Consider the following 24,208-nt stretch of genomic DNA (forward strand, 5'->3'; position numbering starts at 1 on the left):
CCATAAAAAAATAATTGTGTCACATCTGGAGAACATGGGGGCCATGCAATTGGTGCATCACGGCCAATCCATTGACCTGGAAAGCGGTCACTGAGAAAATCCCATACGTCAGCCCGGCAGTGGGGTGGTGCAGCATCTTGCATGAAGTAAAAATTTCATTCTTGGTCATCCTCATCAGTCTGTTGTATCAAGAATTGTTGTAACATATCCAGGTACAGTATCCTACTGATGGTTCTCTCACAGAAAAAAAAATAGCGGCCGTACACTTTTTTCTTGCTCAGTGCACAAAAAACATTCTGTTTAGAGCTATCATGAACATGTTGCAATGTTTGATGTGGATTTTCACTGCTCCAAATCGTACAGTTGTGTATATTAACCTTCACTTAAGTGAAAAGTCAGCTCATCCAAAAAGATGATTTTGTCCATGAAATGTTCATTGTCATGTAATCGATTTCACATCCCCATACAGAATTTTATTAGTGTCTTTTATTGCTTGTACGAGCATCAATCTGTACGGTTTCAAATGAAAATGGTTTCTCAATACGCCAAACAGCCATATGTGGGATTTGCAGTTCGCAAGATGCACGCCAGGTCAATTTCGTAGGGTCGTTGTCTCTTTGGCTCAACGACGTCATTAGATGTGCTTGGACGACCTGATGATTTCCTATGTCTTACCAAGCACCCTGTTTCTAAAAAACATTTATGCCACTCATAAATTATAGGCCTACGAGGAGGATCTTTAGTGTTCTTGGCATGGAAATTATGCTGAGTTGTTGTCACCGACATCGATTCTTCAAACCAAAATAAACAGCTAGTATGCTCGTGTCCAGTGAAAGCAGCCATCTTTCACCCAACGGCCTCTAGCATTCCTTACGGTGCGATTTGACACTAGTGAACTATGGGAGACAAAACTTGATGTATTCCTTACAAATTGACACTACAATCAACTCTGTATGTACTATGAATTAATTTATAAGAACTTTCAAAGTCCTTTTTGAAACACCCTGTACTTGTCATTACTTTACATTTTGTCAACTGAGGATATGTTCATGGAAAAAAAGAGAGAAATCTTAGCTACAGCAACAGAACAGAGACAACATTAAATAAAATGAGGTTACAGCTTTGATGCGATGAAGCTTAGTGGTTTTTCTGGAAAAGTTAGGATTGGGGGGAACTGACTTTATCTGGATGTAACGGGGAGTCTAAAAGAGACACTAGTGTGAAAGAATCGGTGGGGATTGTAACTGGTGGTTTACTAAAACAGACGCATTCAGCCATTTACTTCCAAATCACTCCATGAGATTGTCTTTAGGAGAGGAATTATTGCCTAAGGAAAGTCAAAACAATGCTCTGACTCGTTATAATATCGGCTGTTCAGTTGCAGCTGGTGTGTTATCCATCCTCGGAGTTTTCCTGAGTGCTATGGGTTACTGGGCAGCCAGGACTGTTTTCCACTGAGTAGTTGTGATGTAGTTGGGATCTCTTTGTCCACACAAAAGCAAAGTTAGTTTTTAATTATTTTTATACAAATTAATATACAGTATGTATCAAAAAGAATCATCTGGTTTGGCACGTTTTTTTGTTGAACAGGAAACTCAAAAAATATTTTTCATACTTTTTCATAGGTGTTCAATATGCCCCCCTTGAGATGCATGGCGTATGTCAATGCGGTATTCAAATTGTTCCCGCACTGCAATGAGCATGTCTTGAATTACAGCTTCCACAGTTACTGATATGCGATGTCTCAGTTCATTCATTGTTGTTGGTAATGGAGGCACATAAACAGTCGTTTATAAGCCCGCACAAGAAATAGTCACATACAGTCAGGTCCGGTGATCTTGGAGGCCAGTAATGTAAGGCTGAAACAGTTGGTCCAGTGTGACTGATCCAACATTCAGTAATACTTCTGATCCAACATTCAGTAATCCTTCGATTTAAAAATTCCTGCACTTCCAGATGGCAGTGTAGTGGAAACCATGTAAAACTCGAGAGTTTGCTCTTGCCAACAGTATTTTGTTCATGCATATATCTCAAATAACATAATAGTTATGATTCTTTAAAAAATCAGATGATTCTTTTTGATACACCCTGTAGTTCAACATGCTGGTTTTGTAGGTCTCTTTCCCCCATACCGATTTAAACAGAAACTAACACTTCGCCTAGATTCTTCTTGTAGTGCTTTGTGTCAACAGTGGCTATAGCCCAACGAGTGCTCATTTTGAAACTTCATCCATCCTGAAACTTCCTGGCAGATTAAAACTGTGTGCCCGACCGAGACTCGAACTCGGGACCTTTGCCTTTCGCGGGCAAGTGCTCTACCAACTGAGCTACCGAAGCACGACTCACGCCCGGTACTCACAGCTTTACTTCTGCCAGTACCTCGTCTCCTACCTTCCAAACTTTACAGAAGCTCTCCTGTGAACCTTGCAGAACTAGCACTCCTGAAAGAAAGGATAATGCGGAGACATGGCTTAGCCACAGCCTGGGGGATGTTTCCAGAATGAGATTCTGCCTTCATCCATCCTCATTATCGTCTATTAATTTTACAGTACACAGCAATTCTTGTTCCTGTGAGGGTATACTCTACACTTTAGAGAATAAACTAATGCTTTATTTTGCCTCTTTCATATCCTAGCCAAAGATAAAACAGTCGCAAAATTCACTATCAGTGCACCCTGAAATTCTAATCTATATTAATGTTTGCTATAAAAAATATTACAAGTCTCTATTTGCAGATATGGTATAGTAATTACTGCACATGGTGTATTCTTCTGTATTATATCTAACTCAACATGAATGATAAAATTATGCAAAATCCAAATTTTTTCTGTAAAATTTATAGGAAGTCATGCTGCTAAATATTATTTTCTGAACAATAAAGAAAAAAATCCTGTTTTGGATTTATATTTTCAGATGAACTTTGGATAAGTGATGTGGGTACACTGCAGGTCTTTTCCCAGTATGTACTAGTTCAGAAGTGCTTGCTGTTACTCAACAAACTTCAGTTTGTATAGAAATTTGCAATTTCAACTGGGAATCTTAGGGAAGTTTCGATGGAATAAAATGTACTTACAGAGAGTGCAATTTTTACATTTATGTTTTAGTAAATACAGTTGTTGTTTCAAAGACCATATCCATGATAATGTTATGTTGTAATATGTCATTTGAAAATAAAATAGATGACTGCATTATGGGCATTTACAGGTGTGTGACCTATTTATTAGCATTCCAGATTAGTTTAGGGTGAATTAGGAGTTTTTGAGGATAGAAGTCTTAAATCCACATATAGACTCACTGGCAGTTTGTGTGACGCAGTGTTGTTAGTATGTGGCAACCTGCAATCATGAACCTGAATTTCCCTTATATACAAACAACAAGGGTGAACTTTTATTCTGTGAAGTAGAGGAATAACTGTAAATGAAAAGGCTGATGAAACAGAAAATTGAAAGTAAATTAGGACACTTTTATTTCATCAGAACCTTTTTCACCAGGCAATAATCCAGAAATGCTACGAAGTGCATGCTGAAAGAGAGAATAATCCAAAAACATATGAAGTGGACATTGAAGAAATGATTTACAACCCTCTCCAAAATTTTTGTTCTGCTGCAGTATTTTTCTATTACCTTAAGATTGATTGTGACCAGCATTTTATGGTTACTAACTGGTGTTTGGTAAATGCTATCTTGATTTGAATACAACATTGTTCGGACATTATTAATTTGGATGATTTGGGATGCAACTCTCAGGGATCACTGCACTCTATCCTGCTGCACTTGAACATTTTAGTCAAGTGCCACCTGACTGCCAGAGTGCAAGGTGCCAGTGTACTATTTATTTGATACAAAAATCCTTCAGCATTTGTGGAGAGGAACATCATACAGCAATATGGGTTACAAAACTTGCGGATAATTCTGTCCATATATTCACATCTGCCATATTGTTGGTCTAGAGCAACAGTCAGCACACTAAATTTGACTTCAGAGGTTAACAGTCAACAACGTGGATCTCTCTTTTAACTTTGCGCGTGCAGTTAACGATTTCAGTGGTGCTAGGAAAATAAAGATTCTGTGGATTTATATTTGCTGGAAAATAGAGGACATCTTCAGTGGATATTTCTCCTAGATGATGATCATTTTCAACTGTGATTAGCCTATTTACCAAGTTTAGGTCTATTTATTAATGTTCCATTTTAGATTTTCATCCATGATGACTATCGAAAGTATACAAAGTACGCTAAGAGTTTGTGGAAGACTACAAGTGTATTCCGGAGGAATACATCAGAAAATTATCTGATTTATTTATTTCATTTATTTTATTACATTCCTTTATAGCCTTTTACATATAATATAAACACTGCTGTATTGATTCTTAGAGAAATTTTGCGATGTACATTAACACTTAATTTTATACTACACGATACTATGTCCTATCACCATAATTATTTCAACTATTACTAGTAATAATTGTTAAACAAACTATTTCTACTATGAATAAAAACTGCACCTACTACCAAATCTATACCTACTACTGTTATGATAACTTCAGTTTTTGTCTGTCACATTCCCACTCCATTGCTCCCCCGTCCATGGACAAGACCTGCTGGTTCCTTGTGCGCTTTGAGTGCGCCGTGGTTGGTATCTGCCTCTTTCATCATTTATTGGCTCACTGGTTGTAGGGAAGGATTCACCCGTTCCAAGGGAGCATCGTTGTTGCTGGTGATGAGGGCAGCCACATGCCGAACCACCTGACTCCGGTTATGGTTCCTTGGAAGATGAGACGCAGCCCACTGCTGCATTTTTCTCTGGTGTTGTTATGATGATGGCTGCACATGCCTGAATTAAGACTCTTTTAGCCCGCAAAATAAAATAATTAAAATCTGCTAATGTCCTGGTGGGGTCAGGGATTTTCCGTGCCATGAGATGACTGGGTGTTGTTGTGTCGTCTTCATCATCATCATCATCATCATCATTCATCCCCAATACGGTCGGAGGAAGGCAATGGCAAAACACTTCTGCTAGGACCTTGCCTAGTTGACAGTGCGGGTCTCACGCATCGTCCCCTATGCTCCTTGGAGTATGGGACCTCATCATCTCATCAAGTTAACAGTCAATGCTCGCATTTTTTTTTGTCAGCTATATCAGTTTCGACACTTACATCATTCTGAATAGTCCATATTATGTCACACTGCTATCGCCTAAGAGTTACATGGGCTAATGAGAATGACATGAGTGTCAAAACTGAGGTATCAAACAAACAATATATTTGAGCATTAACTGTTAACCACTATAGTCCGTCCATGTAGTCGTGGAAGTAAAATGAATGGCTGTTCAAACAGTTACTGTTGATTCCTGTCCAAACATTTACTAAAATCCTTTCCTAATTAACATGTTTTTAAAAAATTGTAGACGTCAAAACAGCCTTATTCTTCAACAGTATCAAGCTGGGAAATCTCATGTTTTTAAGTTAAGGCACTGTCTTAAAACGTAGGTATAACACTTTACTCACTTGTGACATCTTCTTTCATGGCATGATTATTTTGTACCACATGGATATGGCAGTAATTTCATTTACGACATTCCAAACTAATAAGCTATTGCTCTGGTTCTTGTTGAAGACATAGTTTTCTAACACTGGATAAACACTTCAAAATTCTGGAGTTCCGCCTATTTTGTACATAGTAAGGGTAGTGCAGGACAACACATCATCAACTTCGACTTCATGAAAAGGATAGATTGCTATTCACTAAGTAGACGAGGCATAGAATGGCAGACATGCATATTAAAAAAAGACTGCTAGACATTTTCAGCTGTGGGATTATATCCTTCGTCACGTGTAGACAAAACACACACTCATGTACAGCTCTCACACAAATGTACTATGTTGTCTGGTACTCGCAGTAGGGAGTCAGTCTTTTTTTTTTTTTTTTTTTTTTTTTTGTGCCTATCTGTGTCTCGTCATCTCTGATATATGGTGGTGAGTCTTTCCTTTTCATAATATTGTTACATTCCATCCTGGATTTTCCATTAGTATTTGATTGCTGCTTACTGTCAGTAATTGGGAAGACCAAAGGTTCAAACCTCCATCTGGCAAACCAAATTTAGGTTTTCCGTGATTTACCTCAATCACTTAAGGCAAATTCTGGTTGTTTTCTTTGAAAAGGCATGGCCAACTTCTTTCACCATCCTTCTCTAACCCAAACGTATGCTCCATCTCTAATAACCTTGTCACTTGCAGCGTGTTGAACAAAAATTTTTCCCTTTTTGCAGACCTTTTTCAAGTATTTGATGGTATTTGACAGTAAAAAAAAAAAAGGTTGAAATCATGTTATCAGTATTTAAATCGAGCCCCTTTAAACAAAATTATTTAATGGCATTACAAAAACAAGATTTACTGTTTTCTTTGTTATCGTATTTTTGCTCAGTTTTGAGAGTCTTTGTTACCATTTGCAGAGATAACTAATAATGACTCTTGATAAAACTGTAACACATGCACATAGAAAAAAGTAAAGGATCCATAACATGTCCAGTGCTGTTTATAATGTATGCTGAAGTAAAGTGATTTGACTGCTCTTTGCGGAATAATTACAAATTTATATTTCCCTCGGGTTCCTCAATCAAGTGAAATGAAAACAAGAATGGCTCCTCTGAAAAAGGACATGCTGATTTATTCCCCAGCAGCGATTAATCTGACCTTTTCATTGACAAGATAATTAAACTTGTCCTCTTTTCTGAGTATAACAGGACACCATTTTCTTAAATGCAAACTAAAGCAGATTTGTTTTGAACCAAGTATTCCATAAAATTGGTGACTTTTCTAACAAACTTATGATAACCAATATGAAATTCTGTTATCTGTTCATTGAGTGTATAAGTATCATGGAATAGAGTTGCCATTTTGTTAGGCATGCACCGAATATAATCCAAGAAGACACAAGCTTATAAATGTGTGTGGAGGAGGTCATGTTCTGGCATATCATCAGAGGATACCAATTAAGAAGATGCAACCTATTTAACAAACTAATACAAATGAAACTAATAAAAATCTCACAAAACTACATCGACTATCCTAGCACACCTCCTTTCTAAATCTAATTCCCACTCCATCCTAAACTCGGATCAGCACTGCCTGGGTTTCAGGTAGGATTCCTTGTTTCGTTTGATGATGCTTAGGTGTTATTCCATTGCAACTGTAGGCCCTCTGCAATGCTGTTCAAGTTCAGGGGAGAATACCTAGAGGACTGAGGCACGGATTGAGGAGGAAGGTGGACTAGGATGGTCTGTGCAGTGGTCAGCACATTTGCCTAGTGAGCAGGAGCCTCGGGTTCAAATACCATCCACTGAAAAATTTTTATTTGGTGCTTCAGTGTGCTTATATAAATAATAGAACTAATAAACTTTGCACAGATGTTCAGTTGAATGCTTTGCATCAGAAAAAATGGAAAATTACATATAGTATGATAGAAAAATGCTTCCAACAGCTGTTCAGGTGTACTTCTGCATACAAGCATTTTTTAAAATGGCATGGATATTGAGGATCTTTTCCAGACAAACTTTTTCACAAAACTGAACCTACATGAAAAGAAATGAGCATAAAATAATATAAATAATTTTCCAACCTGTCATTTAGAGAACAGTTCTATTATTCTGGTTAATATCATTAATTGTGTCCTGTGGGTCACTACACAATATATTATCATGAAATGGAACAAGTTAGTTAACAGAATGTTAATTTCACTGATTATTTAAATAAAACTGTAGGCTGATCATTTACAGGTGACTTAACATAACAGAAAACAATATTTAGTTTAATAACAAAAATACATATGGAAAATTTTTCATTGAATAAGCTACAAGATTCTAAATAAAAATTATTCTATGTATTAGAAGGAGCTGCGCAGAAGGAACTTTTTCAGCCATTTACACTGAGGTGACAAAAGTCATGGGGTACCTCCTGATATCATGTTCGACCTCCTTTTGTTTGGCATAGAACAGCAACTTGACACAACATGGACTCAACAACTCATTGGAAGTTCCCTGCAGAAATATTGAGCCATGCTCCCTCTATAACCATTCATAATCACGAAAGTGTTGACTGTGCATAATTTTGTGCACGAATTGACCTCTTGATTTTGTCCCATAAGTGTCTGATGGGGTTAATGTTTGGTGATCTGGGTGGCTAAATCATTCACTCAAATTGTCCGCAATGTTCTTGAACCCAATCGCCAACAGTTGTTGTCCAGTGACATAATGTTCTTTCCTGGGAACATGGCCAAATAGCCATACATAAACATTTCCAGTCAGTGAACAGTTCAGTTGGACCAGAGGTCCCAGTCCATTCCTTGTAAAAACAACCCACACCAAATGGAGCAATCACCATCTTGCACAGTGCTTTCTGGACAACTCTGGCCTGTGGCTTCATGGGGTCTGCAGACACTCAAACCTTACCATAGCTCTTATCAACTGAAATTGGGACTCATCTGACCTGGCCATGGTTTTCCATTCATCTAGGGTCCAACCGATATGATAACAAGCCCAGGAGAGGCGCTGCAAGTGATGATGTGCTGTTAGCAAAGGCACTCGCATGGGTTGTCTGCTACCATAGCCCGTCAATGCCAAACTTCAATGCACTATGTGAATGGATATGTTGATCATATCTCTCACATTGATTTCTGCAGTTATTTCATGCAGTGTTGCTTGTCTGTTGGCACTGACAACTCCATACAAATGCTGCTACTCTCGGTCGTTATGTGGAGGCCGTCAGCCACTGATTTGTCTGTGGTGAGAGATGATGCCTGAAATTTGGTGTTCTTGGCACACTATTGACATTGTGGCTCTCGGAATATTGAATTCCCTAATGATTTCCAAAATGGAATGTCCCACATGTTTAGCTCCAACTACCATTCCATGTTCAAAGTCTGTTAATTCCTGATGTATGGCTTTAATCATGTCAGAAACCTTTTCACATGAATCGCCTAAGTACAAATGACGGCACTCCCTTTTATACCTTGTGTACGCGATACTACTACCATCCCTATATATGAATAAAACAATCCCATGACTTTTGTTACCTCAGTGTGGTGTCATTGGGTAAGTGCCCAAAGATGTTGGTAACAGCATTGTTCAATCCTTTCAGAACTAAGGGCAATTTTTATGAAGTGTATAAACACCTTTTTTCTAGTATTGTAATTATGGATATGATTATTCCTGGGCTCTAATGAATTATTTACAGCAAATGTCATGATATAAAATATGTACTGTGATGCTGTAATTCAAATACATATTCCTTAGTTATTTAGTAGATGATTGAACACAAATATTATTATTACCGGGCACTTTTGTGCTGTGAAGATTTTCTTTCTTGAATATGAGTTACCCCGAAGACATTTCCATATGACATTAATAATGAACGTAGCAAAGTGTGTCAGCTTACTGATTTGCCATTCTTCAAGACATAAGTGGGTGAACTGAGTTGTTTAAGAAGCTGTAAAATATGTATTTGCACCCTCCCCCCAAAACATTATATTTGGGTTACCAAAAATGTTAATACACCTATATTATAAGAATAGTTCTGTGTAGACTGAAATTGGGATGCCATATGTGACAAAGGGAACTCTTAGTATCTATGTATATTTATTTTGTCTGTATTGTTGCAATATCACGAAGTTGTTGGTCAGTAGAATAAGGTTTGTTTAAAAAGTCCGAAGTCAAAGATGTAAATTTATGGACAGAGCCGTGCTTGATAGGACAGACACTGGAGTAATGTTAAAAATCCCGGTGTCCCTCTTATCAGGTGCGGAACTGTTCTGTCCATCAACAGTGAAGCTATTTGAAGAAAGAGGGTATATAGATTATATGGAAAAAATGTTGTGTTAGCTGAGAATTTTTTAAAATATGCAGATTCTTAATAGTAATTTACTAATGTGAAACAACTGTCATAGATGTGTTATATGTGAATGCCAGGAAAGGCACAGTAAAATGCTTACTAGTGATTGCAGTGGCTCTAGAATATATTCAGCTATCTCTCTCTGTTTCCTATCATTGGCAAACGTGTTTTATTCGTACTGGATGAATGCAGTATCCAGTATGACACTTAAATAAATATATACAATACAGGGTGTATCAAAAAGAATCATCCAATTTAAAAAAAATCATAACTATTAAGTTGTTTGAGACATGTGAATGAACAACATACTGTTGGAAAGAGCAAACTCTAAACTTTTACATGGTTCTTGCTAGATTCGGCAGAGTGCATCCACTTCAGTTCTAGTAAAAATGATATGGGAACAACAGAAAGCGTTCTGTGTTCTAAGTTTTGCGCAGTGCAGATCAGTAGTAGCATTGTGTGTTATTTTCGTACTAGGTATGGTGTGGACCCTCCTACAGCACAGAGTGTTAGATGGTGATGTGAGGAATTCAAAGGAACAAGTCGTTTGTGTAAAGGCATATCACTGGGCCATCCCTGAGTATTCGACACAGACATCAATTGCATCTGCCACAGTTTCATGAGGAGTCTGCAGAAATCTATTTGCCGTGCAGCTCGACAACTGAACTTGCCCCCTGATGTCCGTCTGGCATGTGTTGCATCAATATTGACACATGAAACCATACAAAATTCAGCTACTGCTAGCTCTTCATGAAGGTGACAAACAACAACATGTGAAGTTCTGTAATTTCATCTGTGGAAAGACAGAGGATGACAGTTTTCTTCCATCATTAGCGTTTAGTGATGAGGCAACATTCCATTTAAATGGGAAGGTGAACCACCATAATGTGAGAGAATGGGGTACTGAACAACCACATGAAATTGTACAACATGGGAGGGATTCTCCAAAATTTAATGTGTTTTGTGCAGTTTCATGGGAAAAGGTGTATGGTCCGTTTTTCTGTGCCAAGAACACTGTTACAGGAAGCATGTATCTCGATATGCGTGAGAACTTTCTTTTCCTGCAGTTGGAGACTGATTCGAACAACTTCATTTGCCAATAGGATGGGGCGCTGTCACACTGGCATCTGGAGGTGCAGGAATTTTTAAATCAAAGGATTACTAAACGATGGATCAGTCACACTGGACCAAATGATTCAGCCATACATTACTGACCTCCAAGGTCACCTGACCTGACTAGCTGATTATTTCTTGTGGTGGCTTAAATAAAACTCTGTTTATGTGCCTCCTTTACCTACAACAATGAATGGACTGAGACATTGCATAACAGCTGTTGTGGAAGCTGTAACTCAAGACATGCTTGCTGCGATGTGGGAACAATTTGAATATCACATTGACGTATGCCATGCATCTCAATGGGGACATCTTGAACATCTATGAAAAGGTATGAAAAAAATTTTTTACAGTTTCCTGTTCACCTAAAAACAAAATTCATTTTATATGTTTATTACTTTCAGAAATATAGACTTCCAAATTGGATGATTCTTTTTGATATGCCCTGTATAAGGAAAACGCTAGATTGCTACTCACCGTAAAGATAACATGTGGAGTTGCAGATAGGCACAAGGAAAAGGCTATTATGCCTTCTTCAGAAAAGAAAATGCACACACATTCATTCACACAAGCAAGCACACATCATACACACATGATCACCATATCTGGCAGATCGGACAAAAATGCAACTGTCACATGAATGAAAGCAACAATCCGAAGGGAGCAGGGAATCGAGAGGGTAGCAGGATACAGGTGGGGGGAGAGAGGAGTGCAGTCTGATGGAGCACGCAGGGTCTAGACTGCCAACAGAGGCAATATTGGGAGATTGTGGGGGAGGGAGCTGCGGAAAAAGGAGCGAAAAAGGAGAGGAGTGGGGAAAGATGGGTGGGTGCGTTGGCATAGGGTGCAAACAAAGAGGGTGGGCGATGAGAGTGAGGAGGAGCTTATGGGGCAGAGGGAGTGGGGACAGTATGTGACTGTAGGTTGAGGCCAAGTTAATTATGGAAGCAGACAGTGTGCTGTAGATATAACAGTTCAGAAAAGCTAGTGGTGGAGGGGAGGATTCAGATGGCTTGGGTAGTGAAGCAGCCATTGAAATCGAGTATGCTATGCTCAGCTGCATGTTGTACCACTTGGTGGTCTACTTTGTTCTTGGCCACAGTTTGGCAATCACAGTTCATCATGGTGGACAGCTTGTTGGTAGTCATACCAATATAAAAAGCTATGCAATGAGGTATATGACATTGCTGCTTTCACAAGTGGCCCGGACTATGATGGGGTGGGATAAGCCTGTGGCAGGACTGGAATACAAACTGGTGGGTGCTTGGTTCGGGCAGGTCTCGCGCCTGGGTCTTACCACAGGCATATAGTTCCTCTGGCAATAAGTTGGAATTGGGTGCGGCATAGGGATGGATTAGGATGTTGTGAGGTTGGTTGGGTAATAGGACACCACTTTAGGAAGAGTGGGTAGGATGTCCCTCATTTCAGGGCATTATAATACTTAATCAAATCACTGATGCAGGATGTGATTCAGTTGTTCAATTCCACTATATGGCATTTGGTGATGAATGGGGCACTCTTTTTGTAGCTGGTTCTTAGGGGTGGTGGGAGGGCTGGGGCTGCATGAGGAAATGGCACAGCAGGTCTATTTTCAGACTAGATCTGTAGAATAGTTCTTGTCTGTGAAGACCTTGGTGAGGGATCCCTTCAGCAAGGGAATTCTTGTCACTCCAGATACGCCTTCTCCAAATTGCTTGACAGTATAGGAAGGATTTTTTGGTGTGGAAGGAATGTCAGCTGTGGGTGGGTTTAATGTGGACGGAGATGTGGATGGAGCCCGGAGGCCCTGTTGGACAGAAGAGGAGGTATTAAGGTTGTGAAGGAATGAAGATACGGTATCTTGACCATGTGTCCAGATCATGAGATATCATCAGTGAAGCTGAACCAGACTTGGGGTTTGTTGTTTTAGGAGGCTAGGATTGACCCATAACCAGGTTAGCATAGGAGGATGCCATGCGGGTGCCCATGACTGTTTGGCCAATTTGTTTGTATACTTTCTCTTCAAAAGAAAAGTAGCTGTGTGTTAGGATAAAGTTATTTAGGTGTATGAGGAATGTGGTAGTGAGTTTGGAGTCTGGAGGTCACTGGCAGAGGTAGTGTTCAGTAGCAGCAAGACCATGGGCATGGAGGATATTGGTGTATAGGAAACTGGCACAAACAGTAAAGAGTAGCAATCCAGGAGATAATGAGTGGTGATGGTGGAGAGTCAGTGAAGGAAGTGGTTGGTATCTCTGACATGGGAGGCTAGATTTCTGGCAATTGACTTCATGCCCTGAAATGAGGGAAATCCTATCCAGGATCTTTCACATCCCTCCTAAGTTCTGTCACACATCCAACCTCCACAACATCCTAGTCCATCCCTATGCCAATCCCAATTCCAACTTTTTCCCAAAGGGATCATACCCCTGCGGAAGACCTGCCCAATCCATCCACCCAGAACTTCCCATTCCGGTTCTGTCACAGGTTGTCCTATCCCATCAGAGGCGAAACCACCTGTGAGGCCATGGTATATATGAGCTCCGCTGCAATCATTGTACAGCTTTTTATATTGGTATAACTACCAACCAACTATCCCCCATGATGAACGGCCACTGCCAAACTGTGTCCAAAAGCAAATTAGAGCACATGTGCACTACATGTAGCTGAACATAACAGGCTTGATTTCAGTGGCTGCTTCACAATCTGGATCCTTCCCTCCAACTCCAGCTTTTCTGAACTGTGCAGATGGTGTTATTCTTACAACACATTCTCTGCTCCCAACATTATCTCAACCTACTGTCCCCTTATTCTCTACCCAACAGTTTCAATCCCCTCTTTCCCGTCACCTCCTCACCCTCATTGTGCACTACCCTCTGCCAGTGCACATGCCTGTCTTTCTCCGTCCATTCTCCTCTCCTTTTCCACTGCCATCCTCAGTTCCTGCCCCACAACCTCCCTATGCTGCACCTGGCAGTCTTGTCATGCTTCCATGTTGACAGAGCTCTTCTCTTCCCCCACCTGTGCCCTGCTATCCCCCCCTCCCCCCCCCCTCCCCCCTCCTCCGGATTGCTGCTTTCATTCACATGACAGTTGCATTCCGATCTGAGCTGGCAGATGTGGTGGTCTTCTGTGTGTGAGGTGTGCTTCCTTGTGTGAATGAATGTGTGTGCACGTTTTCTTTCGTGAAGAAAGCTTTGGCTGACAGCTGAATGTGTAACACTCTTTTCATTGTGCTTGCCTGCAACTCATTGTGTCATCTTTACGGTTACTAGCAATCTGTCCTTTTCCTTATATTGTTGATATTCCAGCCTAGAGTTTCCGTAGTTTGATTTTATCGAAATATCTTTCATGTCAGCAGAACATTGCTACTATGCTGCCCAGCTTCATCTGTATCTTAGGTTTAATGCTGCTGTTCCTTAGCAACAAGTTGGACTAAATGTAAAAACACAAAAGTGATAGCCAAATATAATTCTTCTCTAGTGAAAGTCAGTCCTCTGATGAGCTGTGCACCATGAAATGAAACACTGTTTTTCTTTGAACTTAGATTCTGCCGCAATATAGTATGCTGGGCTACAGCATTGCGAATTATATCACAAAATGCTACCAGTTTTCTCAACAGTTAAGTTTTCTCTAAAGGGAAGTGCAAAGGCTCAATCTAGCTATAATAGGGGTCAGTGAAGTGAATTGGAAAGAAGACAAAGACTTCTGGTTAGATGAGTATAGGGTGATATCAACAGCAGCAGAAAATGATATAATGGGAATAGGATTCATTATGAGCAGGAAAGTAGGGCAGTTTGTAACAGTGAACAGTTCAGTGATAGGGTTGCTCTTGTCAGAAACGACAGCAAACCAATGCCGACAGGATAGTTCTGGTATACACGCTGACATCACAAGCTGAAGATGAAGAGATAGAGGAAGTATATGAGGATATTGAAAGCATAATACATTACCAAAAGGGAGGCGAAAATCTAATAGTTATGGGATACTGGAATGCAGTTGAAGGGGAAGGAATAGAAGAAATGGTTACAGGAGAATATGGGCTTGGAACAAGGAATGAGAGAGGAGAAAGACTAATTGAGTTCTGTAATAAATTCTAGTTAGTAACAGCAAATACTCTGTTCAAGAATCACAAGAGGAGGAAGTATATTTGGAACAGACCAAGTGATACAGGAAGATTTCAGTTAGATTATACCATGGTCAGACGGAGATTCCAATACTGGGTTTTAAGGCATACCCAGGAGCAGATATAGATTCAGAGCACAATTTAGTAGTGATGAAGAGTAGGCTGAAGTTCAAGAGATTAGTGAGGAAGAATCAATATGCAAAGAAATAGGATACAGAAGTACTAAGGGATGATGAGACATACTTGAAGTTACAAAATTTTGAAAAACACAACCCTCAGTCGCAAACACAATTAATTTGTAACCTAGGTTTCGGTGTCACAAGGGACACCTTCTTCAGACAAAATTAAAACTAAATGTTACAGCATATCATACCAAAAAATACGAAAGCTGCGGTCATACCTGACAGCGTCAGATAGAATTAAAATAAAATGCAACAGAGGTGCAAGCCACTAGGGGCTGCCATGTGTTCTCTGCTACAGTCAACACAAACACACAGTTTTGTGAATATTAAAAGTGAAGCCTGAATTATAGACTAACTTTCCAAATCAGTGAAGCGATATATGAGGTGCTGCAAGTCTGATAACACCAGTCTATACATCTACAATGACTTCATTGATTTGGAGACTGTGGACAACAGCATTCAGGCAAACCTGGAAAGTTCAGAAGCAGTCTCACAATATATCATCTACACCTACAACGATACTCCGCAATCCACCTTACAGTGTGCAGCAGATGATACCCTGTACCGCTACTAGTCATCTCCTCTCCTATTCCACTCGCGAATGACGACTGTCTATATGCCTCGGTATGTGCCCTAATTTCTCATATCTTATCTTCATGGTCCATACGCGCAATGTATGTTGGAGGTAACAGAAGCATTCTGCAGTCAGCTTCAGATGCCTGTTCTCTAAATTTTCTGGAAAGTGTTCCTCAAAAAGAACGTTGCCTTCTCTCCAGGTATTCCCATTTGAGTTCCTGAAACACCTCTGTAACACTTCGTATTGTTGGAACCTACCAGTAACAAACCTAAGTGCCCATCTCCAAATTTCTTCAAGGCATAAGATACAAGTTAAGGCTACAAAGCAAGGCCCTAAAGAGACCAAGAAGGTCTTCCTGCTTGGTAAAAGTCATGGAGTGTCAAGACTGCTACAGAGATCTTTTTGGGATGATTATCAGGTAACTAGTACTGCTAATCAAAACGATGTTATAATATTTAGTTTTATGAAAATGTCACTAAATTTATTTTTAAAATTCCTAGTTTACAGAAACTTCAGCATTACATAAAACTATCAGTTTAATAATCTTATTGGCAAGTTATTAAGACTTAGATCAATTGTGTAGGATCTGTGCATCGATGTTGATTTAGCATTCTCAACACCGACGTTTTTGACATTCCCGATTCTCACGCAATTTGTCTGCTACTGATGTGCGGATTAGCCGCGACAGCAGCTAAAACACCTACTTGGGCATCATCATTTGTTGCGTGTCGTGGTTGACATTTCACATGTGGCTGAACACTTCCTGTTTCCTTAAATAACTTAACTATCTGGCAGACGGTCTGGACACTTGGATGATGTCATTAAGGATACCGAGCAGCATACATAGCACATGCCCGTTGGGCATTTTGATCACAATAGCCATACATCAACACAATATCGATCTTTTCCGCAACTGGTAAATGGTCCATTTTAACACAGTAATGTATCACGAAGCAAATACCGTCCGCACTGGCGGAATGTTACGTGATACCATGTACTTATACGTTTGTGACTATTACAGCGCCATCTATGACAAAGCGAAAAAAGTGGTCCAACTAAAACATTCATATTTCTTTACATGCTACACGAATATGTAATAAAAATGGGGGTTCCTATGTAGAAAAACACATTTAATATCCATTTGACCTATGGCAGTGCCATCTAGCGGGCCAACCATAGCGCCATCTGGTTTTTCCTTTCAAGCTAGACGAGTTTCGTTCTTTGTACTTTTTTTGTTTGATGCTTATTTCGTGAGATATTTGGCCCGGTCACTATCAGTGGACCACCCTGTATACCAAGAATTCAATTTTAGTAATCTTTCACCAAACAAAGCTTTTTGACTGAATACCTTGACTGTCGGAATGGACAGTGTACAAACTGCGACTGAATCCATAAGAACAGCACTCAGTATGAGCTGAGTCCTTGTTGTTTCGATGTAGGATGTTGTAATACAACCTACATGAAGAGTGGTGCTGGTCACTTCTGGAGATATGTTGATGGTCATTACTGTTACACAATACTAAAAAAAAATCTTTAATTCATTATAGGATGGAAACAAGTAGCTTCATATGTACCACTAGAATGAAGTGTCTGCTATATTAGGTGTCTTGTCTTATTGTATTCACCTTTTGTCCTTGAATTTAACAAAGTGTATTACAAGCTATAACTCAAAATATGCTGCTTTAGGTTAGCACTTTCTTCCACTGACCTCTTTGTTTGGCTGTGGCACAAGAAGTAGCAATGTTAGATCTTGAACAGGCAAATGGATTACAGTCAAGCCAGATCCAAGAGATTTCACAGGTCTGATTGCTGCAGCCTATCTGTGTCCAACAGCTTCAGTGCTTTGGAGACTGAGGAAAAAGCATTCAGATAACCCAAGAAGCTCTGAAGCAGGCTCTTAGTTTTGGGCATAAATTACAAGCTAAGTGTCAGAAGAAAATTTTAAGTTATTGCTGGGAAGCAGTCACAGGAGAGGAATGTCTGAACTGCTACAAACTGAAGCAATTACTTGAGAGCTAGTATTTTTAAACCAAGTTTAAGGGTCAGTGATGTCACCTGCTATTTAGGCCCTTCGGGAAGGATCTTGGAGAAAAAAGATCATATGATAATAGTAGAGGGGTGCAGGTCACTTATTGGATACAACTGATGATGACATCAGGCACATCACTGTGGATGCTTTCACACAAATGTAAAGATGTACCACTCTTTGAGTTGTGTGATAAGGCCTGGATGAAGCCTACTGTGGAATGTGTTTCTGGAGAGCTTGACAAATGATGCAGAGGAATGGATGTATACAAATGGATGTTCTTGCTGCACTGCCTGTCACTTTGTTGCACCATACACAGTGTAATTTGTATGTGGATGCTTCTGGTAAGTTGCTAATTGCAGAGCTACCCACTAGAAGCATCCTGTCTGATCTGCCCTGCCTCAGTGATTTTCAACGTGTTCACTAAGCTAGTTTTAGGGTAAATTCATCTAAAGGATACAACTGAAACTGAATTCAGCTATTCTTACAACAGAATGCTGAAGCTTGGACAAAGGCAAGAATATTAAAGGAAGTGCATTTAGTGTCTACCATTAAAACATTAGAAGCCTCAAAAATTCAAAAATGAACTAATAAAAAAATCTCAGGAATGGTGATATACGCAAAATATGGAGTCAAGTCTTGAGGTCCTGTGGGTGAATGAATGTTGTGTTGAATAGCTTTTTGAATGGTAGATCACAATAGTGGATTAAGAAACATGCAAGCTTGTTGCACTGAAGGTTTACAGCCCACCAGCAGGAAAGCTTCATAAAACAGTTACTAAAATTGTTTCTTAGGTTATCAGACTTATCTGGTGAATCATTGTTTGTGCAGATTGTAATGTTGAGTTTCTGTCAGACAGCGGTAACTGAGAGCACATAGAGTGTTTGAAGCCCCCCTTTGGGTTACTTTCTGCAGTGAAATTCTCTGTGAAGTGTGAAGGATGTAATGCAATAGCTACTGACAACTTAATTTTAGACCCATCAGTAATTTAGCTGTAAAGTCAATACTCAATTGTTTATCAGACTGCAATGGTCAAATTTTAACAATAAAATTTAGTGACCATCTATGTACAGATCATATTGTATCACAGAATCTTAAACAACATTCAGGGAGAAAGTAAGGGAGCACTAGGGAAAAATCTATAAAGTGGACAGTGTTCATGGAAAATTTAACTCTTTCTTGAACATATTCCCACAGCACTAGGATTCTTGTTTTCTCCTAAAACAGTTAAGGGCAAAATAGAACAGAAGCAAAGATAAGGGATAAAAGTATCTTGTGCTACACAAAGAGAGTTCTACATAATCCAAAGAATAAGCAGTAATCAGGATTTGAAATTCCATTACCAACAGTACTGGAATGTCCCCCATTCCGTCATTTAAAAAATAACAATGTACTGCACTCAAGAAACAAAACAGTCCTAGAATAAGAGAAAAACAGTTTAGTACATTACTAAACAAGGAAAAAAAGAGGAATCCATTCAAAACAGAGTCCCAAGAAAAAACTCTAGCAGAAACTATGATATTCACAAATCATGAGCTAGTAAATTCAATGATTATTTCCACAACAGCAAGCACTTAACGCAGTAGTAAACAACCAAATACAGAAGCTTAAATTATATTATATGACTGCATGGTATCTGTTCTTTTGGACATGCCCAAAAGAACAGACACCATGCATTCATATAACTGATTCGCCTAGATGGGCAACAGATCCACATTCTTCAGTGCATGTACACAAGTATGTCCAATCTCCTGCGGGAATCTGAGAGTAGCGAGCATGGAGGGAATGGCTAGGAACTACGGATAGGTGGTGCTCGATGGAAATGTGGGTCAGCCCTGAGGCGTGCCGAGATTGTCTGTGCAGTTGTGATAACATATGTCCCGGATAGTGCAGTTGTTAATGCATGTGCCTAGTAAGCACGAGATCCCGGGTTCAAATCCCAGTGTGGCACACATTTTCACTCATCACTGCTAATTCCACAAAATGCCCCAACGCAGCTGACATTAGTAATCCCTTCCCATCCTTTTCCTTTCCTTTCTCTCCCCATCCACCTTCAATTTAGATATAATGTATCCCAGCTGCAGATTTTGCATGGTGTCTCTTCTTTCAGATATTCTTCAATTTACATATAATGTATCACAGCTGCAAATTTCCCTTGGTGTGTGTTGTTTCGGACTTGTCCGAAAGAATAGACACCACACATTCGTAGAACTGATTCACCTAGATGGGCAATGGATCCACCTTCTTCAGTGCAGATGCACAAGTATGCCTGACCTCCTGTGGGAATCTCAGAGTAGCAAGCATAAAGAAAATGGACAGGGACTGCAGATAGGTGGAGCTTGGTGGGAATGTGGGTTGGCCCTGAGGTATGCTGAGACAGTCCGCACAGTTGTGATAACACTGTGTCCAAGGTGGTGCATTGGTTAATGCACCTGCGTAGTGAGCAGGAGACCCTGGGTTCAAATCTTGGTCCAGCATACATTTTCACTCGGCGCCGCTGATTCCATGTAATGTTCCAGTGCAGCTGACATCAGTAATCCCTTCCCTTTCCTTTATTTTCCCTTTCCTAATTTACATGTAATGGTTACGCTTACATTTGCAGACACTGCAAGCACCACAAACAGGCATTAATTTGCACCACAAACAGGCATTAATTTAAAAAAGTATAACTGCTAAAGAAATTACAGAATTCATCAGGTCACTTAAAAATAGTAATTCTGCTGGCATGGTGTTTCAAGCAAAATATAAAAATCTTGTGTTGAGTTGATTGGATTACCATTAAGTCATGTTGGTAATCAGGCCATGTTTCCTAACAGACTTAAATATGCTTCAGTAACACTCATATACAAAATTGTAGATAAGAAAATTACCTCTAATTCAAGACCTTGCAGTCTTTACCAAAGGGCTTAAAAAAAGTGGCCTATGATAGAATTCTGATTCATTTAACTGAGAAGAATGCCTCTCAGTTTGGCTTTCATAACGGATACTCCATGGAGACCGTGATACGAGCCCTCGTATGGGACTGGGCCTGCAATGCAAGGCAGTTGAAGGATCAGAAAAAGGCAATGTTTGTTAATAAGCCAGCAATTACACTGCACAGTGGTGGAATTCATTATTACATAATGGCCTGGAGACAGCAGTTAGAGAGCTTCACATGGGGAAGAATCATCTGAAAACTGGAAGAAGGATGTAGTGTGATGAGTGTGGCCCAGAAGTTTGGTATTGCTCAAAGTATTGTTTCACATGTGTGGGAAGTGTTCCAAATGACACACAGTACTGCCCAAAGGAGAGAAGATGGTCAGTCATGCTCAGCTGCAGCAGCAGATAAGCGCTAAATTGTGAACAGGAAAGAAAGTATCCACATCAGACAGCCTATCTAATTGCAACCACATTTAATAAGACTTCAAGACACACAGTCACTTGCTTCAAGTGGCATGGATGTTGTTTGTTTTGCATGAAGAGTAGTATGTTGTGTTCCATTGACACCTGCACATCAGTGGCACCATTAGCAGTGGTGCCAAGAACATCGGGACAAGACCAACAATGGAGGGGGTTATGTGATCATCACAGATGATAACAGTTACAGTTTGAGTAGTGATTCTGATTGTACCCTCATATGGTGAGAGGTGGGGATGCATAGAGCACACAGCAATATTGTTGAAGGTGATCATTTTTGTTGTCCCGCTGTTATGGTGTGGAGAGGATTAATGTTGCATGTACATAGGACCTTCAAATCTTTGAACATGGTATACTCAATGGTCAACATTATTGTTATGCGAACTGAAGGAAGAGGGGGGAGAAAGGAAAGGAAAGGAAAGGGAGGGAATGGGCTATTGATATCAGCTGCATCAGGACATGAAGCGGTATCAGAGGCGATGAGTGAAAAAATGTGCTGGACTGGGATTCGAACCCAGTATCTCTCATTTACTAGAAAGTTGCATTAACCACTGCACCACCTGTGCACAGTGTTTATCGCAATTGCGCCAACTATCTTTTCACTCCTCTTGGCTGAAAGAACAGACATCATGAATTCAAACAACATTATTGTGTCACTGTACTGTACCCCCATATGCATCATTCATGGATTCATTCAGTCGTGACTTCATTTTTATAGGTGGCAGTGTGCAAGTGCATTGAACTGCACAGGTGGATGTGCTCTTGAAATGTGAGTTTATTCAGTAAATAAATTGTCCAGTCTTTTCTCCTGACTAAAGTCCTATTGAGCATGTGTGGGATGTGTTGGGTAGATGTATTGCAGCATGTTCACTTGCACCAATGACCATCCAGCTGTTGTAAACTGCCCTATCACTATAACTCCATACCAACCCTGTGGCCAACATGGGAGTACATCACAGAGCATATGTTCCATCCGTGGTGATCTCACACACTATTGAGGACCATACCTCGCTTTTCGTAATGCCCCAAGCCATTGTGAACTACAGAGATTTAGTCCAATTATTGACTTTTGTCTCATTGTGTATTTCTTTCAGTTGTTTTCTGTACTGTACTGTAGCAGTTTTTTTATGTCATCAAGCTATTTTACTTGGCAGTGATCCATCATGAAAACATTACCTTTGTCTTAAGTTTTGCACTCCAGTGTATTATGCTATTTCATATCAGCAGTAAAGAACTGTTATCACCAGAAGTAGATGTTAATGGTGTGGTGACTCCCTTTCCTAAAAAAGGAATTGAGGATTGAATTTATTTAAAAGTTAATCAATTTAATGTGAGTGCTAAAATTCAGTAATAATTTTGTTCTTACAGTTTGCCGTGTGTGAACCACTTCTATAAGGGGCCTTCTCATCTGACTGGCTTCAGTAATGTTCTGCCACTCTTGGTGCCACTAACCACTAAAGAATACTAAATGATAAATCAAAGAGTAAATACTTGTGTCTTTTTTTCACGCTGCCTTTAAAAAGCTTAACACAGCACTAAATAACTGAAAACAAAATGTGGATACTTTCATTTAAATTCACTATGTATAGTGAAACTATTGTTCAGTATATTGAAATCAATGTGTATCCTTCGAATAAAATTCAGGGTAATAATTTCCCAAGAGTTTTTAAGAAAAATGTTAATAATAACTACCTCGTCTGGTCAAGTATAAAGGCATCAGTGTGGAATGACTGACTATACAATTTCATTATTTTCTTGTTTCTGTAATATTATGGTAGGTTGTGGATTCTGTGCCTAATGGACCATTGTTCTTTGTCTCTACTGCAGTTTTCCGGGCACTGCATTCCCCAGAACATGAAACTGGGTGGTGGCTTCAGTGTTCTTCAAGGTTATCATCAATTTTTTTTTTTACAAAATCATTATTAAAAGGATTTTTTCCATTAGTTGCCCTTCTCCCATCGCGCAGCAGCAATTTGAAATTAATATTTTTTATCTCTATATCTGAAATTATTATGTTAGTGGGGAATGTAATTGGACTGTTACTATGGTCAGCCATTAAGTAAATCATATTATGCAAAACTGAAGAGGTCAGCAAAGGAAAGAGCTAATGCTCCACCTAGTTAGCTTCGGTCTAATTGTGCTGTTTGTTGTGTGTTTGAATGCACCAGATACTGGTAACAAGTAACTGCATAGGTACCATTAGAATGCACTATGTTCTACACAAATTGTTTTGTCACTTTGTATTTGTGCTCTTTTCTTTGAATTGAATCAAACATACAACATGCTGTAACAGAAAATTTGCTCTTCACCTTTCATTTCCTTGGGATCCAGCCACATAATAAGTTAAAGTGGAATCAACATGTACATAAATTAATCAAGAAATTTAGGTCAATATGTTGTGTCAGGAAACTCATCTATCATTGTATTGACCAAATGACAAAAGTTCAGGAATTACACTTTGGGTGGTGCATCTAAAGAAATTAAACTATTCTTTGAAAGTTGTTTGAGCAGTGCGAATATTATGTAAAGCAGATAACTGTACATCATGAAGAAGCCATTTGAAGAATGTTGGAATTCCTACACTCATTTCTGAATAGATTTAAATGTTAATTTCTTTTTACTCATAATAAAAATCAGTTTTGCCTCAACAGTGTATTACTCAATCAAAATACCAGACACAAAAGTAATTTTCATGTAGATTTTGCATTCTTGTTGAGGGTTCAGAGTGGAGTTACATGCTCTGATGGGAAGATATTCAACAAGCTCCCATGTAACATGAAATTGGGAATCGCTACCAATGCAAAAAAAATTTAAAAAAACATTCCTCATTAGGCACTCTTTCTACAATTATCTGAATATCTAGATTCAGGGACGGTAAAGTTCTCTTAGCTACAAGGCAAGCAACAGTGTATTTCAACAAGCTGCATGAC

This window comes from Schistocerca piceifrons, chromosome 4 (genome assembly GCF_021461385.2).
Source record: "Schistocerca piceifrons isolate TAMUIC-IGC-003096 chromosome 4, iqSchPice1.1, whole genome shotgun sequence".
In the NCBI taxonomy this organism is placed as follows: Eukaryota; Metazoa; Arthropoda; class Insecta; order Orthoptera; family Acrididae; genus Schistocerca; species Schistocerca piceifrons.